Source organism: Mugil cephalus, chromosome 7 (genome assembly GCF_022458985.1).
Source record: "Mugil cephalus isolate CIBA_MC_2020 chromosome 7, CIBA_Mcephalus_1.1, whole genome shotgun sequence".
NCBI lineage: Eukaryota > Metazoa > Chordata > Actinopteri > Mugiliformes > Mugilidae > Mugil > Mugil cephalus.
This window is the reverse complement of record NC_061776.1, coordinates 4,956,641-4,971,869: the sequence shown is the minus strand read 5'-3', so window position 1 is coordinate 4,971,869 and position 15,229 is coordinate 4,956,641.

Genomic DNA, 15,229 nt, shown 5'->3' with positions numbered 1-15,229 from the left:
ACTGGAGGAGGACATGAAGACTGGGACAGATGTAGTTTACGGAACTCCACAGGTCTGATATACAGCACTCCAGACCAGAGACCCTCACAAGAAGATGGAGGAAGAAGGGAAAGAGTGAGACACAGTGGTTAGTAATAGAAAATAAATTATAAGAGATTAGAGGACAGGAGCTTGGTGCCACAGAAGAGAGTAGAGGACATGTCCTCAGTGCATCGTCCCCCTGCAGCCTAGGCCTATAGCAGCATAACTAAGGGATGATTAAGTCCAGTCCTAACTATAAGATTTGTCAAAAAGGAAAGTCTTAAGCCTGACCTTAAAACCAGAGACGGTGTCTCCTTCCTGAACCCAAACTAGGAGCTGGTTCCATAGGAGAGGAGCCTGATAGCTGAAGGCTCTACCTCCCATTCTACTTTTAGAAACTCGAGGAACCACAAGTAGGCCTGCACTTAGAGATCGTAGTGATCTGTTGGGACAGTATGGTACTATGAGGTCTTTCAGATATGATGGACCTAGGCCTTTCAGGGCCTTGTATGTAAGGAGGAGGATTTTAAATTAAATTCTAGATTTTAAAGGGAGTCAGTGAAGAGAAGCTAATACTGGAGTAATATGAGCTCTCTTGCTGATCCTGTCAGTGTTCTTGCTGCAGCGTTTTGAATCAATTGGAGGCTTTTTAAAGAGCTACTTGGAGCCAGACAGTGATGAGTTACAATAATCCAGCCTGGAAGACACAAATACATAAACTAGTTTTTTCAGCTCTGAGAAAGGAAAGTAGTCCTGGTCACCTGCTTCATGTGAGAATTAAAGGATCCTGGTCAAATATAACACCAAGGTTTTTCACTGTCGTACTGGATGCCAAGGTAATGCCATCCAATGAAACCAGGTGATTAGATAAATGTTTCCTCTGTTCTGTTTGTTTGTTCAGAAAGTTTCAGTGACACTGTTGATGTGACGCTTCATGATAAGAAACCGGTTCAAATCAATGTGGAAGAGCAGGAAGCAGAAGAACAACCTGCAGACAATAGAAGGAGAGATTAAAGGAAGACTCAGCCAAAAACTGAAGACCTGTATAGACTGGTTGTTCCACTATAAACTTAACTTGAGACTGTGACACAAACTCTACATAGACCAGGTACATGAACACAGTTCGTTTAATACTGAGATAAATGGGTTTATTGTGACCAGAGAGAAACAATCAGATGAAGTCTTTACATGATTATAGGAGCTGATGTTTTACCAAAACTCCTTCTCTTCAGTCCAGTCTGTTGTATTTGACCATATTTGCACATTTACTCACATTCTTTGACATTCATCACATTAATCTGTCACTTGTGTTTTCAGTGTGTGTTTTCATTTAATCATTTTTCCACTTAAAGCAACAAATAAACATTTTATAAGTCAAAAAATGAAAAATGACAACTAAACATGTTCAGGACAGGTCAGGAACAATTGTCTTCATTCATTTCATTCTTTTTTTGTCTTTCAGGCTCATGTTTACAGTGAAGGAGATGAAGTTTATGACATAATGCTAAACCAGGTTAGTTGACTTAAGTCCTGACATTTAATCTTTGTAAAAATTAGCTGTTGTACCTCAGCCAGGATCACTACTTTATTTTATGAATGTGTCTATGTGGAACCAGTGTCATAGCCTGAAGTTCAGTTTATAGTGACACAACCAGTCTATGCAGAGTCTTGCTTTGCTCTCTCCTTCTATTGACTGGAGGTTGTTCTTCTGCTTCCTGCTCTTCCTCTTTAATTTGAACCACGTTCTCACTGAGAAGCTCCACGTCACCAGTGTCACTCAAACTTCATTTATTTTCATTTGATCTTTAAATAAAAACAACTAAAACAGAATCATTTTTACAATATCCTTTAGCCTTATCAAAACAGGTTCAATTAGTAAAAAATCTAATTCAATACCATTTTATTCATATAGCATCAATAACAATACAAACTGTCTCAAGACACTTTACAAAAAACAACCTGAAACGTCCAGAGCAAGAATGAAGACGACAGTGGCAACGAAAAACTCCCTTTTAACAGGAAGAAACCTTGAACAGGACTTTAAGCTCATATGAAGGAACCATCTGCCCAAGGAGAGCTGTGTAGAAACAGAGAAGAGAGAGAAGAGAAGAGAAGAGCAGGAGAAACAAGATAAACAAAGTTTTGTAATCAATGCAGACATTGGAATAAAGGAAACATGTAGAATCTAATAATACAAGATACAGCTGATGATCTTATGTGACAGTTTGAGAGTATAACAGGATTCATGGGCAGATTGGAGAATTGCTCATCCAGGTAGGAGTGGACAACTGGAGGAGGACATGAAGACTGGGACAGATGTAGTTTACGGAACTCCACAGGTCTGATATACAGCACTCCAGACCAGAGACCCTCACAAGAAGATGGAGGAAGAAGGGAAAGAGTGAGACACAGTGGTTAGTAATAGAAAATAAATTATAAGAGATTAGAGGACAGGAGCTTGGTGCCAGAGAAGAGAGTAGAGGACATGTCCTCAGTGCATCGTCCCCCTGCAGCCTAGGCCTATAGCAGCATAACTAAGGGATGATTAAGTCCAGTCCTAACTATAAGATTTGTCAAAAAGGAAAGTCTTAAGCCTGACCTTAAAACCAGAGACGGTGTCTCCTTCTGAACCCAAACTAGGAGCTGGTTCCATAGGAGAGGAGCCTGATAGCTGAAGGCTCTACCTCCCATTCTACTTTTAGAAACTCGAGGAACCACAAGTAGGCCTGCACTTAGAGATCGTAGTGATCTGTTGGGACAGTATGGTACTATGAGGTCTTTCAGATATGATGGACCTAGGCCTTTCAGGGCCTTGTATGTAAGGAGGAGGATTTTAAATTAAATTCTAGATTTTAAAGGGAGTCAGTGAAGAGAAGCTAATACTGGAGTAATATGAGCTCTCTTGCTGATCCTGTCAGTGTTCTTGCTGCAGCGTTTTGAATCAATTGGAGGCTTTTTAAAGAGCTACTTGGAGCCAGACAGTGATGAGTTACAATAATCCAGCCTGGAAGACACAAATACATAAACTAGTTTTTTCAGCTCTGAGAAAGGAAAGTAGTCCTGGTCACCTGCTTCATGTGAGAATTAAAGGATCCTGGTCAAATATAACACCAAGGTTTTTCACTGTCGTACTGGATGCCAAGGTAATGCCATCCAATGAAACCAGGTGATTAGATAAATGTTTCCTCTGTTCTGTTTGTTTGTTCAGAAAGTTTCAGTGACACTGTTGATGTGACGCTTCATGATAAGAAACCGGTTCAAATCAATGTGGAAGAGCAGGAAGCAGAAGAACAACCTGCAGACAATAGAAGGAGAGATTAAAGGAAGACTCAGCCAAAAACTGAAGACCTGTATAGACTGGTTGTTCCACTATAAACTTAACTTGAGACTGTGACACAAACTCTACATAGACCAGGTACATGAACACAGTTCGTTTAATACTGAGATAAATGGGTTTATTGTGACCAGAGAGAAACAATCAGATGAAGTCTTTACATGATTATAGGAGCTGATGTTTTACCAAAACTCCTTCTCTTCAGTCCAGTCTGTTGTATTTGACCATATTTGCACATTTACTCACATTCTTTGACATTCATCACATTAATCTGTCACTTGTGTTTTCAGTGTGTGTTTTCATTTAATCATTTTTCCACTTAAAGCAACAAATAAACATTTTATAAGTCAAAAAATGAAAAATGACAACTAAACATGTTCAGGACAGGTCAGGAACAATTGTCTTCATTCATTTCATTCTTTTTTTGTCTTTCAGGCTCATGTTTACAGTGAAGGAGATGAAGTTTATGACATAATGCTAAACCAGGTTAGTTGACTTAAGTCCTGACATTTAATCTTTGTAAAAATTAGCTGTTGTACCTCAGCCAGGATCACTACTTTATTTTATGAATGTGTCTATGTGGAACCAGTGTCATAGCCTGAAGTTCAGTTTATAGTGACACAACCAGTCTATGCAGAGTCTTGCTTTGCTCTCTCCTTCTATTGACTGGAGGTTGTTCTTCTGCTTCCTGCTCTTCCTCTTTAATTTGAACCACGTTCTCACTGAGAAGCTCCACGTCACCAGTGTCACTCAAACTTCATTTATTTTCATTTGATCTTTAAATAAAAACAACTAAAACAGAATCATTTTTACAATATCCTTTAGCCTTATCAAAACAGGTTCAATTAGTAAAAAATCTAATTCAATACCATTTTATTCATATAGCATCAATAACAATACAAACTGTCTCAAGACACTTTACAAAAAACAACCTGAAACGTCCAGAGCAAGAATGAAGACGACAGTGGCAACGAAAAACTCCCTTTTAACAGGAAGAAACCTTGAACAGGACTTTAAGCTCATATGAAGGAACCATCTGCCCAAGGAGAGCTGTGTAGAAACAGAGAAGAGAGAGAAGAGAAGAGAAGAGCAGGAGAAACAAGATAAACAAAGTTTTGTAATCAATGCAGACATTGGAATAAAGGAAACATGTAGAATCTAATAATACAAGATACAGCTGATGATCTTATGTGACAGTTTGAGAGTATAACAGGATTCATGGGCAGATTGGAGAATTGCTCATCCAGGTAGGAGTGGACAACTGGAGGAGGACATGAAGACTGGGACAGATGTAGTTTACGGAACTCCACAGGTCTGATATACAGCACTCCAGACCAGAGACCCTCACAAGAAGATGGAGGAAGAAGGGAAAGAGTGAGACACAGTGGTTAGTAATAGAAAATAAATTATAAGAGATTAGAGGACAGGAGCTTGGTGCCAGAGAAGAGAGTAGAGGACATGTCCTCAGTGCATCGTCCCCCTGCAGCCTAGGCCTATAGCAGCATAACTAAGGGATGATTAAGTCCAGTCCTAACTATAAGATTTGTCAAAAAGGAAAGTCTTAAGCCTGACCTTAAAACCAGAGACGGTGTCTCCTTCCTGAACCCAAACTAGGAGCTGGTTCCATAGGAGAGGAGCCTGATAGCTGAAGGCTCTACCTCCCATTCTACTTTTAGAAACTCGAGGAACCACAAGTAGGCCTGCACTTAGAGATCGTAGTGATCTGTTGGGACAGTATGGTACTATGAGGTCTTTCAGATATGATGGACCTAGGCCTTTCAGGGCCTTGTATGTAAGGAGGAGGATTTTAAATTAAATTCTAGATTTTAAAGGGAGTCAGTGAAGAGAAGCTAATACTGGAGTAATATGAGCTCTCTTGCTGATCCTGTCAGTGTTCTTGCTGCAGCGTTTTGAATCAATTGGAGGCTTTTTAAAGAGCTACTTGGAGCCAGACAGTGATGAGTTACAATAATCCAGCCTGGAAGACACAAATACATAAACTAGTTTTTTCAGCTCTGAGAAAGGAAAGTAGTCCTGGTCACCTGCTTCATGTGAGAATTAAAGGATCCTGGTCAAATATAACACCAAGGTTTTTCACTGTCGTACTGGATGCCAAGGTAATGCCATCCAATGAAACCAGGTGATTAGATAAATGTTTCCTCTGTTCTGTTTGTTTGTTCAGAAAGTTTCAGTGACACTGTTGATGTGACGCTTCATGATAAGAAACCGGTTCAAATCAATGTGGAAGAGCAGGAAGCAGAAGAACAACCTGCAGACAATAGAAGGAGAGATTAAAGGAAGACTCAGCCAAAAACTGAAGACCTGTATAGACTGGTTGTTCCACTATAAACTTAACTTGAGACTGTGACACAAACTCTACATAGACCAGGTACATGAACACAGTTCGTTTAATACTGAGATAAATGGGTTTATTGTGACCAGAGAGAAACAATCAGATGAAGTCTTTACATGATTATAGGAGCTGATGTTTTACCAAAACTCCTTCTCTTCAGTCCAGTCTGTTGTATTTGACCATATTTGCACATTTACTCACATTCTTTGACATTCATCACATTAATCTGTCACTTGTGTTTTCAGTGTGTGTTTTCATTTAATCATTTTTCCACTTAAAGCAACAAATAAACATTTTATAAGTCAAAAAATGAAAAATGACAACTAAACATGTTCAGGACAGGTCAGGAACAATTGTCTTCATTCATTTCATTCTTTTTTTGTCTTTCAGGCTCATGTTTACAGTGAAGGAGATGAAGTTTATGACATAATGCTAAACCAGGTTAGTTGACTTAAGTCCTGAAATTTAATCTTTGTAAATATTAGCTGTTGTACCTCAGCCAGGATCACTACTTTATTTTATGAATGTGTCTATGTGGAACCAGTGTCATAGCCTGAAGTTCAGTTTATAGTGACACAACCAGTCTATGCAGAGTCTTGCTTTGCTCTCTCCTTCTATTGACTGGAGGTTGTTCTTCTGCTTCCTGCTCTTCCTCTTTAATTTGAACCACGTTCTCACTGAGAAGCTCCACGTCACCAGTGTCACTCAAACTTCATTTATTTTCATTTGATCTTTAAATAAAAACAACTAAAACAGAATCATTTTTACAATATCCTTTAGCCTTATCAAAACAGGTTCAATTAGTAAAAAATCTAATTCAATACCATTTTATTCATATAGCATCAATAACAATACAAACTGTCTCAAGACACTTTACAAAAAACAACCTGAAACGTCCAGAGCAAGAATGAAGACGACAGTGGCAACGAAAAACTCCCTTTTAACAGGAAGAAACCTTGAACAGGACTTTAAGCTCATATGAAGGAACCATCTGCCCAAGGAGAGCTGGGTAGAAACAGAGAAGAGAGAGAAAAGAAGAGCAGGAGAAACAAGATAAACAAAGTTTTGTAATCAATGCAGACATCGGAATAAAGGAAACATGTAGAATCTAATAATACAAGATACAGCTGATGATCTTATGTGACAGTTTGAGAGTATAACAGGATTCATGGGCAGATTGGAGAATTGCTCATCCAGGTAGGAGTGGACAACTGGAGGAGGACATGAAGACTGGGACAGATGTAGTTTACGGAACTCCACAGGTCTGATATACAGCACTCCAGACCAGAGACCCTCACAAGAAGATGGAGGAAGAAGGGAAAGAGTGAGACACAGTGGTTAGTAATAGAAAATAAATTATAAGAGATTAGAGGACAGGAGCTTGGTGCCAGAGAAGAGAGTAGAGGACATGTCCTCAGTGCATCGTCCCCCTGCAGCCTAGGCCTATAGCAGCATAACTAAGGGATGATTAAGTCCAGTCCTAACTATAAGATTTGTCAAAAAGGAAAGTCTTAAGCCTGACCTTAAAAGTAGAGACTGTGTCTGCCTCCTGAACCCAAACTGGGAGCTGGTTCCACAGGAGAGGAGCCTGATAGCTGAAGGCTCTACCTCCCATTCTACTTTTAGAAACTCGAGGAACCACAAGTAGGCCTGCACTTAGAGATCGTAGTGATCTGTTGGGACAGTATGGTTCTATGAGGTCTTTCAGATATGATGGAGCTAGGCCTTTCAAGGCCTTGTATGTAAAGAGGAGGATTTTAAATTCAATTCTAGATTTTAAAGGGAGCCAATGAATAGAAGCTAATACTGGAGTAATATGAGCTCTCTTGCTGATTCCTGTCAGTGCTCTTGCTGCAGCGTTTTGAATCAATTGGAGGCTTTTTAAAGAGCTATTTGGAGTCAGACAGTAATGAATTACAATATTCCAGCCTGGAAGACACAAATGCATGAACTACGTTTTTTTCAGCATCACTCTGAGAAAGGAAAGTAGTCCTGGTCACCTGCTTCATGTGAGAATTAAAGGATCCTGGTCGAATATAACACCAGGATTTTTTTTCCCACAGTCGTAATGGATGCCAAGGTAATGCCATCCAACGAAACCAGGTGATTAGATAAATGTTTCCTCTGTTCTGTTTATTTGTTCAGAAAGTTTCAGTGACACTGTTGACGTGACGCTTCATGATAAGAAACCGGTTCAAATCAATGTGGAAGAGCAGGAGGGAGAAGAACAACCTGCAGACAATAGAACAGATCCACCTTATTCTACTCACGAGATTATTCCTCTCTGTGTACACGTCAGTATTTACTCACATGACATTATCCAACCTTTCAGTGAGTTACACTACTTCAATACTGGTTAAATCAAAGTTGTCCCTTTCTTATCAATGAACTGTAGGCTGCAAAATAATTACCTGTGTTGTTTTAAACTATCACCATAGTTTACATGAATGAGTGCTCCCTCAATGACCTGCTATGTGTGATGAAGACCACAAGAGGGCGCCTTCATCTCGCTAATCAGGGATGTAGTGAAGGTTAAAGGTCCTCAACTCACTTTGTCCATAGTTTGATTTTGTCACATGTTATCAGGGAGATCAAATCCCATTTAGAAGCTGTCAAATGATCTGGTACGTTCAAGTCCTGTGGGATAAAAGGCAATTTTTAAACATCCACTCATGTCCATATCTGACTCTGTTTCTGTTGTTTTACCTGTTGAGCAAAACATGTTCAAGTTAAAGTTTTATAATTAATCTGGAATTAAAGTGTAGACTCTCATCTTTAATTTGAGGATAATTATGTACAAACTGGAGGAATCACAAACCCAGATTCACCGATGCTCCTTTAAACACATCTTCTGACTTCTGAGTCCCGGCTGAAAATCAAGGACTATGTATAAAACGGTTGTAATTCCATTTGAGCAAAGCCTCCAACCTCCCAAACTGCTCCCTGATGCCTGCTCATCAAGTCCACGTCTTCATCATATCTACCATCTACAGTCGCTGAGGACGAAACGTGTTCACCACCAAACTTCACCCACTTCATCTGGAGTCTTTTCAGTAATGAAACCTGTTCATGGAGCCGGATCACAAACTAAATGTGGGTTGTAAAAAGCACCAAGTGACAGAAAGTCTGCTCATTTCTCTGTGTCCGAGCTGTTTCAGTGAAGATAGTTGACTGGCTGACAAACATTGTTCTCCTCTAGACGTGAACTCTGGACTTTAAGGAGTTTCAGGAGGAAAACTGCCTCAGTTCTACTCTCACAACACCCTGAAAATTAATGACCGTTTGATCTCATAGCTAAAAACAAGTCTGCCAAGGAGATGAATGACTTCACATCACATTTGATGAAATGTCTTGAAAAATAGATCAAATCCAAAAAGACAGAAAAGACATCACACTACTTAGTCTCCTTTATGACCTTGATAAACGGTGGATCCATGCTCACCTACAATTTGTTGACTTTTCTTTAGCATTTAATACAATTCAGCCTCATATTTTAGCAGCCAAACTTTTATCCCGCCGAGCCTTTATGACAATAGACATGTTATAAAATATACATATACGACACAGTCATTTTCAATCTGCTCCAAAACCATGAAGACGGACATGCGAGGGTTTGAGATTGTTGAGTGGTATGAATCTGCTTATCTGAAGATGAATGCGATTGATTTAAGGAAAAACACCTGCTCCTCTGACATGAGTCATAGCAAAAAGAGCCTGTTAAAATGTGTGATCATGTGGCCTCCATTATTAAGCTGCAGTGGGAGAATACAAACGCCATTCACGCCAAAGCACAGCAAAGACTGTTCCTTTGTAGTATATGGTCCTCTCGTTTTATTCTTAGTGTCCCTTTTCAGTTTTTGGGGATGTGTGCAAAGTTTAAAGGTTAAAAGTAGGGATGTCCGATATTGACTTTTTGCCAATATCCGATAGCCGATATTTTCCAAATTCTTCATTTCCAAATCCGATATCAACCGATATAGTATACTGATATATGCAGGCGTTTTTTTGTTTGTTTGTTGTTGTTATTGTTGTTTTCTTGCCCAGACTAATCTTACGTAGCAAGCAACTTGTTAGCCACACTAGCTACACTCTGTTGTTGTTTTGGCTCCGGGTTTGATAAAGTCATCAATTGCGCGGCGGTAAATGTCTCAGGACCCCACAAACAGCAGCAGCACAACCCAGGCATTATGTTATCTGTTTTCATTATCGGTGGTAAAACCAATAACAATATGAACCGATATTACAAAAATAGGCTAATATCGACCGATATTATCGTACATCCCTAAAATGTCATTTACCAGTTGTCAGCTTGTAAAACTGCTACAATAAGGAGATGAGTTGGCAGCCATATATAAGGAGACTGTAGGAGCTGAACGGGAGAGAGGATTCAACAACTGGCTGGAAGCTCTCTCAGATTCGGTAAGAGTATGACACTGATCTTTCTTGTAATAAACCTTTTTGAATGCAAGAGAAGACTTGTCATCGGTGATCACTTCTTTCTTCAGCACATCAATATACAACACCTTCAGAGGGTATTTAATTATCTTAATGTGGATAAACCTGTCTTGACCTTGTTTTATAGATCATTCATTGAACTCTGAAAGAGGTGTAGAACCAAATTACAGAGAGAAGTGAACAGCTGTTCTAGAGTCTGTTCGCTGTATTTAACAGACATTTAGTCAGAAAGTTCTCCTCCTTCTTTGCTGACCCTTCACAACCCTTGCATCAGGAGTTCCATCCTCTTCCATCTGGGTGGTGGTTTATGGTACCAGGGCTCAGTGCCTTTATCCCTAAGGCCATCGTGGGTATAAACCATCACATAAAGGATGTGTCTCTTCTCCTGCACCCGGTAGATTCTACCTGCACTTTTTTCTATCTCTATTTATGTATTCTAAACACTATTTATGTATTCTTTCTTAATCTGGTTTGTAAACTATGCCGTCGTAGTAATCTGGTCTCTTGCAGTGGGGTTGTACTGTTTTCTTTTGTGTATCTGTGTGTTTTTGTGTCGTCTGGTTGTGGCCCTTTGGGGACAATAAAGATTTATGATAACAAAAATATTAACTCCACATTTTCTCTACAGGTTTTGTGTGAGATGCTGGAATAAAGACAGGAGACGGTCATTCGTTCATGTGTGATAAACAGCATCTTAATTCTTCATGTGAAGCTTCAGTTTTTTCTCCAATTAAATCAGTAAAGTCTGATCAATGACTCTTGTTCAGTGAGTTCATGAACAGATTCACTTCATTCACACAATCATTCACACAGTCAGGTAGTTGGACTCATGTTATCAGCTATGTACGATCAGATAATGACTGATGTCCTGATTGATGATGATCATGATCACTACAGTTGACATGAGCTCGTCTCTTCATCCATTTCAACAACAACAACATGTGGTCTCCAAACCACTCAGTGGAAACGTAATCGTAGATTTCTTTCTTTCCAAAGTCAGAACTAAATCTTTGTGAGTGCTGTGCTACACCAACTCCTCCTCCTCTCCTCTCCACCTCCCAGTAACAACGTCGAGTCAGACTCTCTCTACTCAGGACCTGAGGACAATCAGTGAATCTGTCTGAATGATCAGGATAAGACTGAGGTTGATTCACTGATGTTCCTGTTCTGTTTCCCTCAGTCAGTACCAGATCTCTTTTTACTGTGTTTGGATCCAATGTGATTTCACATGAATACTTTAAGAATTCATCTCTGGTCTTTGGCTCTGGTTGTGGTAGTAAAACATCTACTTCAGTCACTGTCAGTGAGAAGTTTGTCCTTGTCTCTCTTAGGTTGCAGGATTTTTCCCTGGCTTTGCAGGGAACACGATGGCCCCGTGTCCCAGTGCGTGCAATTTTTCAACCTAAAGAGAAAATATTCATAGTCATAGGGAAACATCACCAGCCTTAATTTTGTACTATTTTAACTACTGTTATAGATCTACACATACCAAAACAGATGCCTCGTCAATAAAGGTGAGGTTGTTTAGTTTTTATTTAAGTCGTTTTCTGGGCTGCACCGTTTTGCAGTATCTATAAGTCTTGGTGGCCGCAGCAATCCCTGCTTTGCAGCCAATGCATAGAGTGTTTGTTGACCCTCGTGGCATCTTAAACCTGGGATCAACAAAAGAAACCAAGTTTCTAAAAACAATTTTAGAAGGAGCTGGCTTCATTTGAATATAAATTAGGAAAATAAATCAAATTATTAGGTTTTAGCATTTTGCCTACTTCCAGGTTAACAATAAAAATTCCTTGCACATTACTAGAAAGAAGGATTTCAGATGACCCACATGGCTTCTGCCATCCACCACTGCAATGCCCAACCTCCAGTCACAGCCAGACAGACGACATAGACATAATGTCATCGTTAAACTGACATAAATACAGCATTTTTTTTTTCTTTTTTAATGACAACTGTTTGTTACAGCTCCACAGGGGGTGGGACAACTTAAAACATATAAAATTAAAACTGAATTGATATAAAGTTGGTGGGAAAAACTACTTTATTTATTTATTTACTTAGAAACGTAATATCCAAAGACTGAACTGAGCTTATTCTAAAAGGATCCACATGTTAATATAGCTTCTTCATAGCAACGACATGTATATTTATTCATCACCTTTGCGACTGTTCAATTAGGCGCAGCCTAGATCTGCAAAGTGCGTAGTATCTTTTTCAACTCCCATCAATGAACCGCCAAGCATCAGTTGTCAATAAAAAAGAAAAAAAAAAAAAAAGAAGATGAAGATGAAGCACAAAAAAAATGAAAAACTACAACTAGAGTGCTGATAGATATTAGGTATTAGGATGCATACTGTGACAATAGGGACATGTAGTTTCTCAAATATATTAATGTTTTTCTTTGGATTTGAAGTTGAAACTTCTGAACTGAGCGTACACTGAGGATGGTCAATACATCTGTGCAATCAGGTTTAAATATGAAATTGTTTTAAAGGCGAAAATTAATTTATTCATATTTTAGTAATAATTGACTGTAGGACATATGATAGCTGGGGTCAAGAGCTTTCTATAACAGCTGGTTCCATTTCTGTAGCCCCTTTCGTAGCCCTTTCCATTTCCAATCAGGAACCATGTAACATCTTGATACTGACATATGTGACTCTCCTGGTCAAGACCTTTCCAGTGATGTATTTGTTTCAGCTTTATGGCAAAGTTTTGATTTTCTCTTGCCTTGGCACAACCTATGTCAGGTGTAGTTAATAAACTGAAGCTTATATTTGTTTTCTTGGTGTAAATAGTGATGAAACAAGTCACCATCTGAGATTACAATACTGCTGGCGTGCAAGGGCATTACTTTAGCATTACTTTAGACTTATTCATTATGTATTATTCATTTATGTAATTACACCATGGGTCATTCCACCAGAATGTGTTTTATCAGCCTAAACTGATGCATATTCATTTCCAAAGATCCAGTCAAGACTCAGTCAAACACTCACCATTTATTTTTCTATTCTGTTCTTATTGTCTTGGTTGTGTCAGTACTCCTACTCTCTACGTAGCATTTCAACTGTAATTTTCTATTTTGCAACTTCATGTCCTGACCCCCTCTTGCGGATGACACATGAAAACAACCTATCCTGTGCTGGAGTGTACATCAGTGGTAAATCAACTAGAAATAATTCATGGTGGTTGTGTGCCTCAATCCTGTGGGTCTTACTATCATTTTGTGTTGCACTTTAGTCAAGTTGCTTAGCTTGTGAAATATGGTCACGATCTCCCCTTCTGTTCCTGAGTTAGTGAGGTGTTGACGTCACAGTGAAGTAGAATTTACATGTTTTATATGTTTATATGTCAGAGCTTAATTTTGCTCTGTAAAACATTTCTGTGAGCATGTGTCGTAATTAGCTTATTTTTGAGTTGCAGGCAAAAACGTGATTGTGAGATCACAGTGACCCTTGACCTTTGGCCATCCATTAGTCCAAGTGGATGTTTGTGCCTAATGTGAAGACATCCCCCTCTAAGCATTCCTGAGATATCACGTTCACAGCAATGGGGCAGACAGACAACCGCCAAAACATTATGCATCTGGCCACAGATATGTACCCCACTGGTTCATGATAAATTATAGAGGGTTGTACAAGTAAAAGAGTCATAGAACATTTGAGGTTACTTTATTGGTACCCAAAGACAGACTTTTTGAAATGCATTGTCATCCGTTACATACAACAGTACACAAAAACAACGCAAAGAGAAAAATACAATAAAGATAAATATGCTCTATAGGTCTTGAATTTGATTCATTTTAGTACACAGAGTAGCCCCTCACATCCTCTGTCCGTCAATGCATCGGTACTGCCTGAGAATATATGAATAATTCATTAACTACAGATCACCAGACAAGTAATTTAAAAACAATGTATAGTTCTTACTTTGTCCACTGGTGCCTTGTAAAAGCTGGGACGCAGCTCTGTAAAGACACTCGTCATGTACTCCCAGTGCTGCTTGACTTCATGAACCACAATTACTTCTTCTCTCAGTCTGGTCAGCAGCATAACCTTGTCATAGACCTTTTTCTTCTGTACCATACCACCGTGACCTGTATTCACGCACAAAGTGTTTATAGCAATACGTGTACAAATTTGTACTCAATGCCTTTCAATGTTCTCTTGGCCAGGAGTAGTTCTCCTCAGTCAAGAGCTCGTTAGGAGGGGGGAGTTTTTCAGCTTCCCCCACAGCAGCATTGTATTCAGTGATGGCATCTTCCAAGGCTTTCTTCTCTACAGCAATCTTTTTTCCTGATGTCTCCACTTATTGCCATCTAAAATATGAAAACAAAATAATTCAGTGTACACTTACAAGATGACCAACTAACAGGCTACTATAAGACCAGTAAAATTCTTCCATCACTGGTTTTCATTTGCAAAAAGTGAATTTCATGTGGGTCAGTTGCTGTTGAGATGCGTTGTAGAGCACGATACACAATAAAAAAATTATCTGGACGCAATCCGAACAAAGACTTACCTGCTTGAATTGACATATGATTTAGATGTAAAAACAGGCTTCATATATTTACTATCTATTAACACACATGGCGACACAGCGGCTCGGTGGTTAGCAATGATGTGTCCCAGTGAGAAGGCTAATTCTGGGTTAGTGACCCAGAATTAGAGTGACTCTAACTTGACCCGAGGTGTGAGTGTGAATGGTTGTCCAGGGTGGACCCCAACTTCGCCCAATGCCAAGTGGGATAGACTCCTGCAACCCTTGTGACCCCAGTGACGATTAAGCGGTAGTAGAAGATGAGATGAGATGGGACAAACACACACCCACACACACACACGGGATGAGTTTCTCAGCTACAGTCCAATCAGTGACGCATGTCCTGGTTTCTGAGAGAGAAAGAGGAAAAAGCTCCATAAGAGTCCACTCCCAGTGCTTTCAGCTTGCTATGCTGACATGGAAGAAATTAATATTTTCTGATGAATTTTGCTTTTCAGAGGAAGTTACTGCAAATATTGCTCAATTTCTGTCTTGCTTTAGAGCACAATAATTAATCTTAGTCA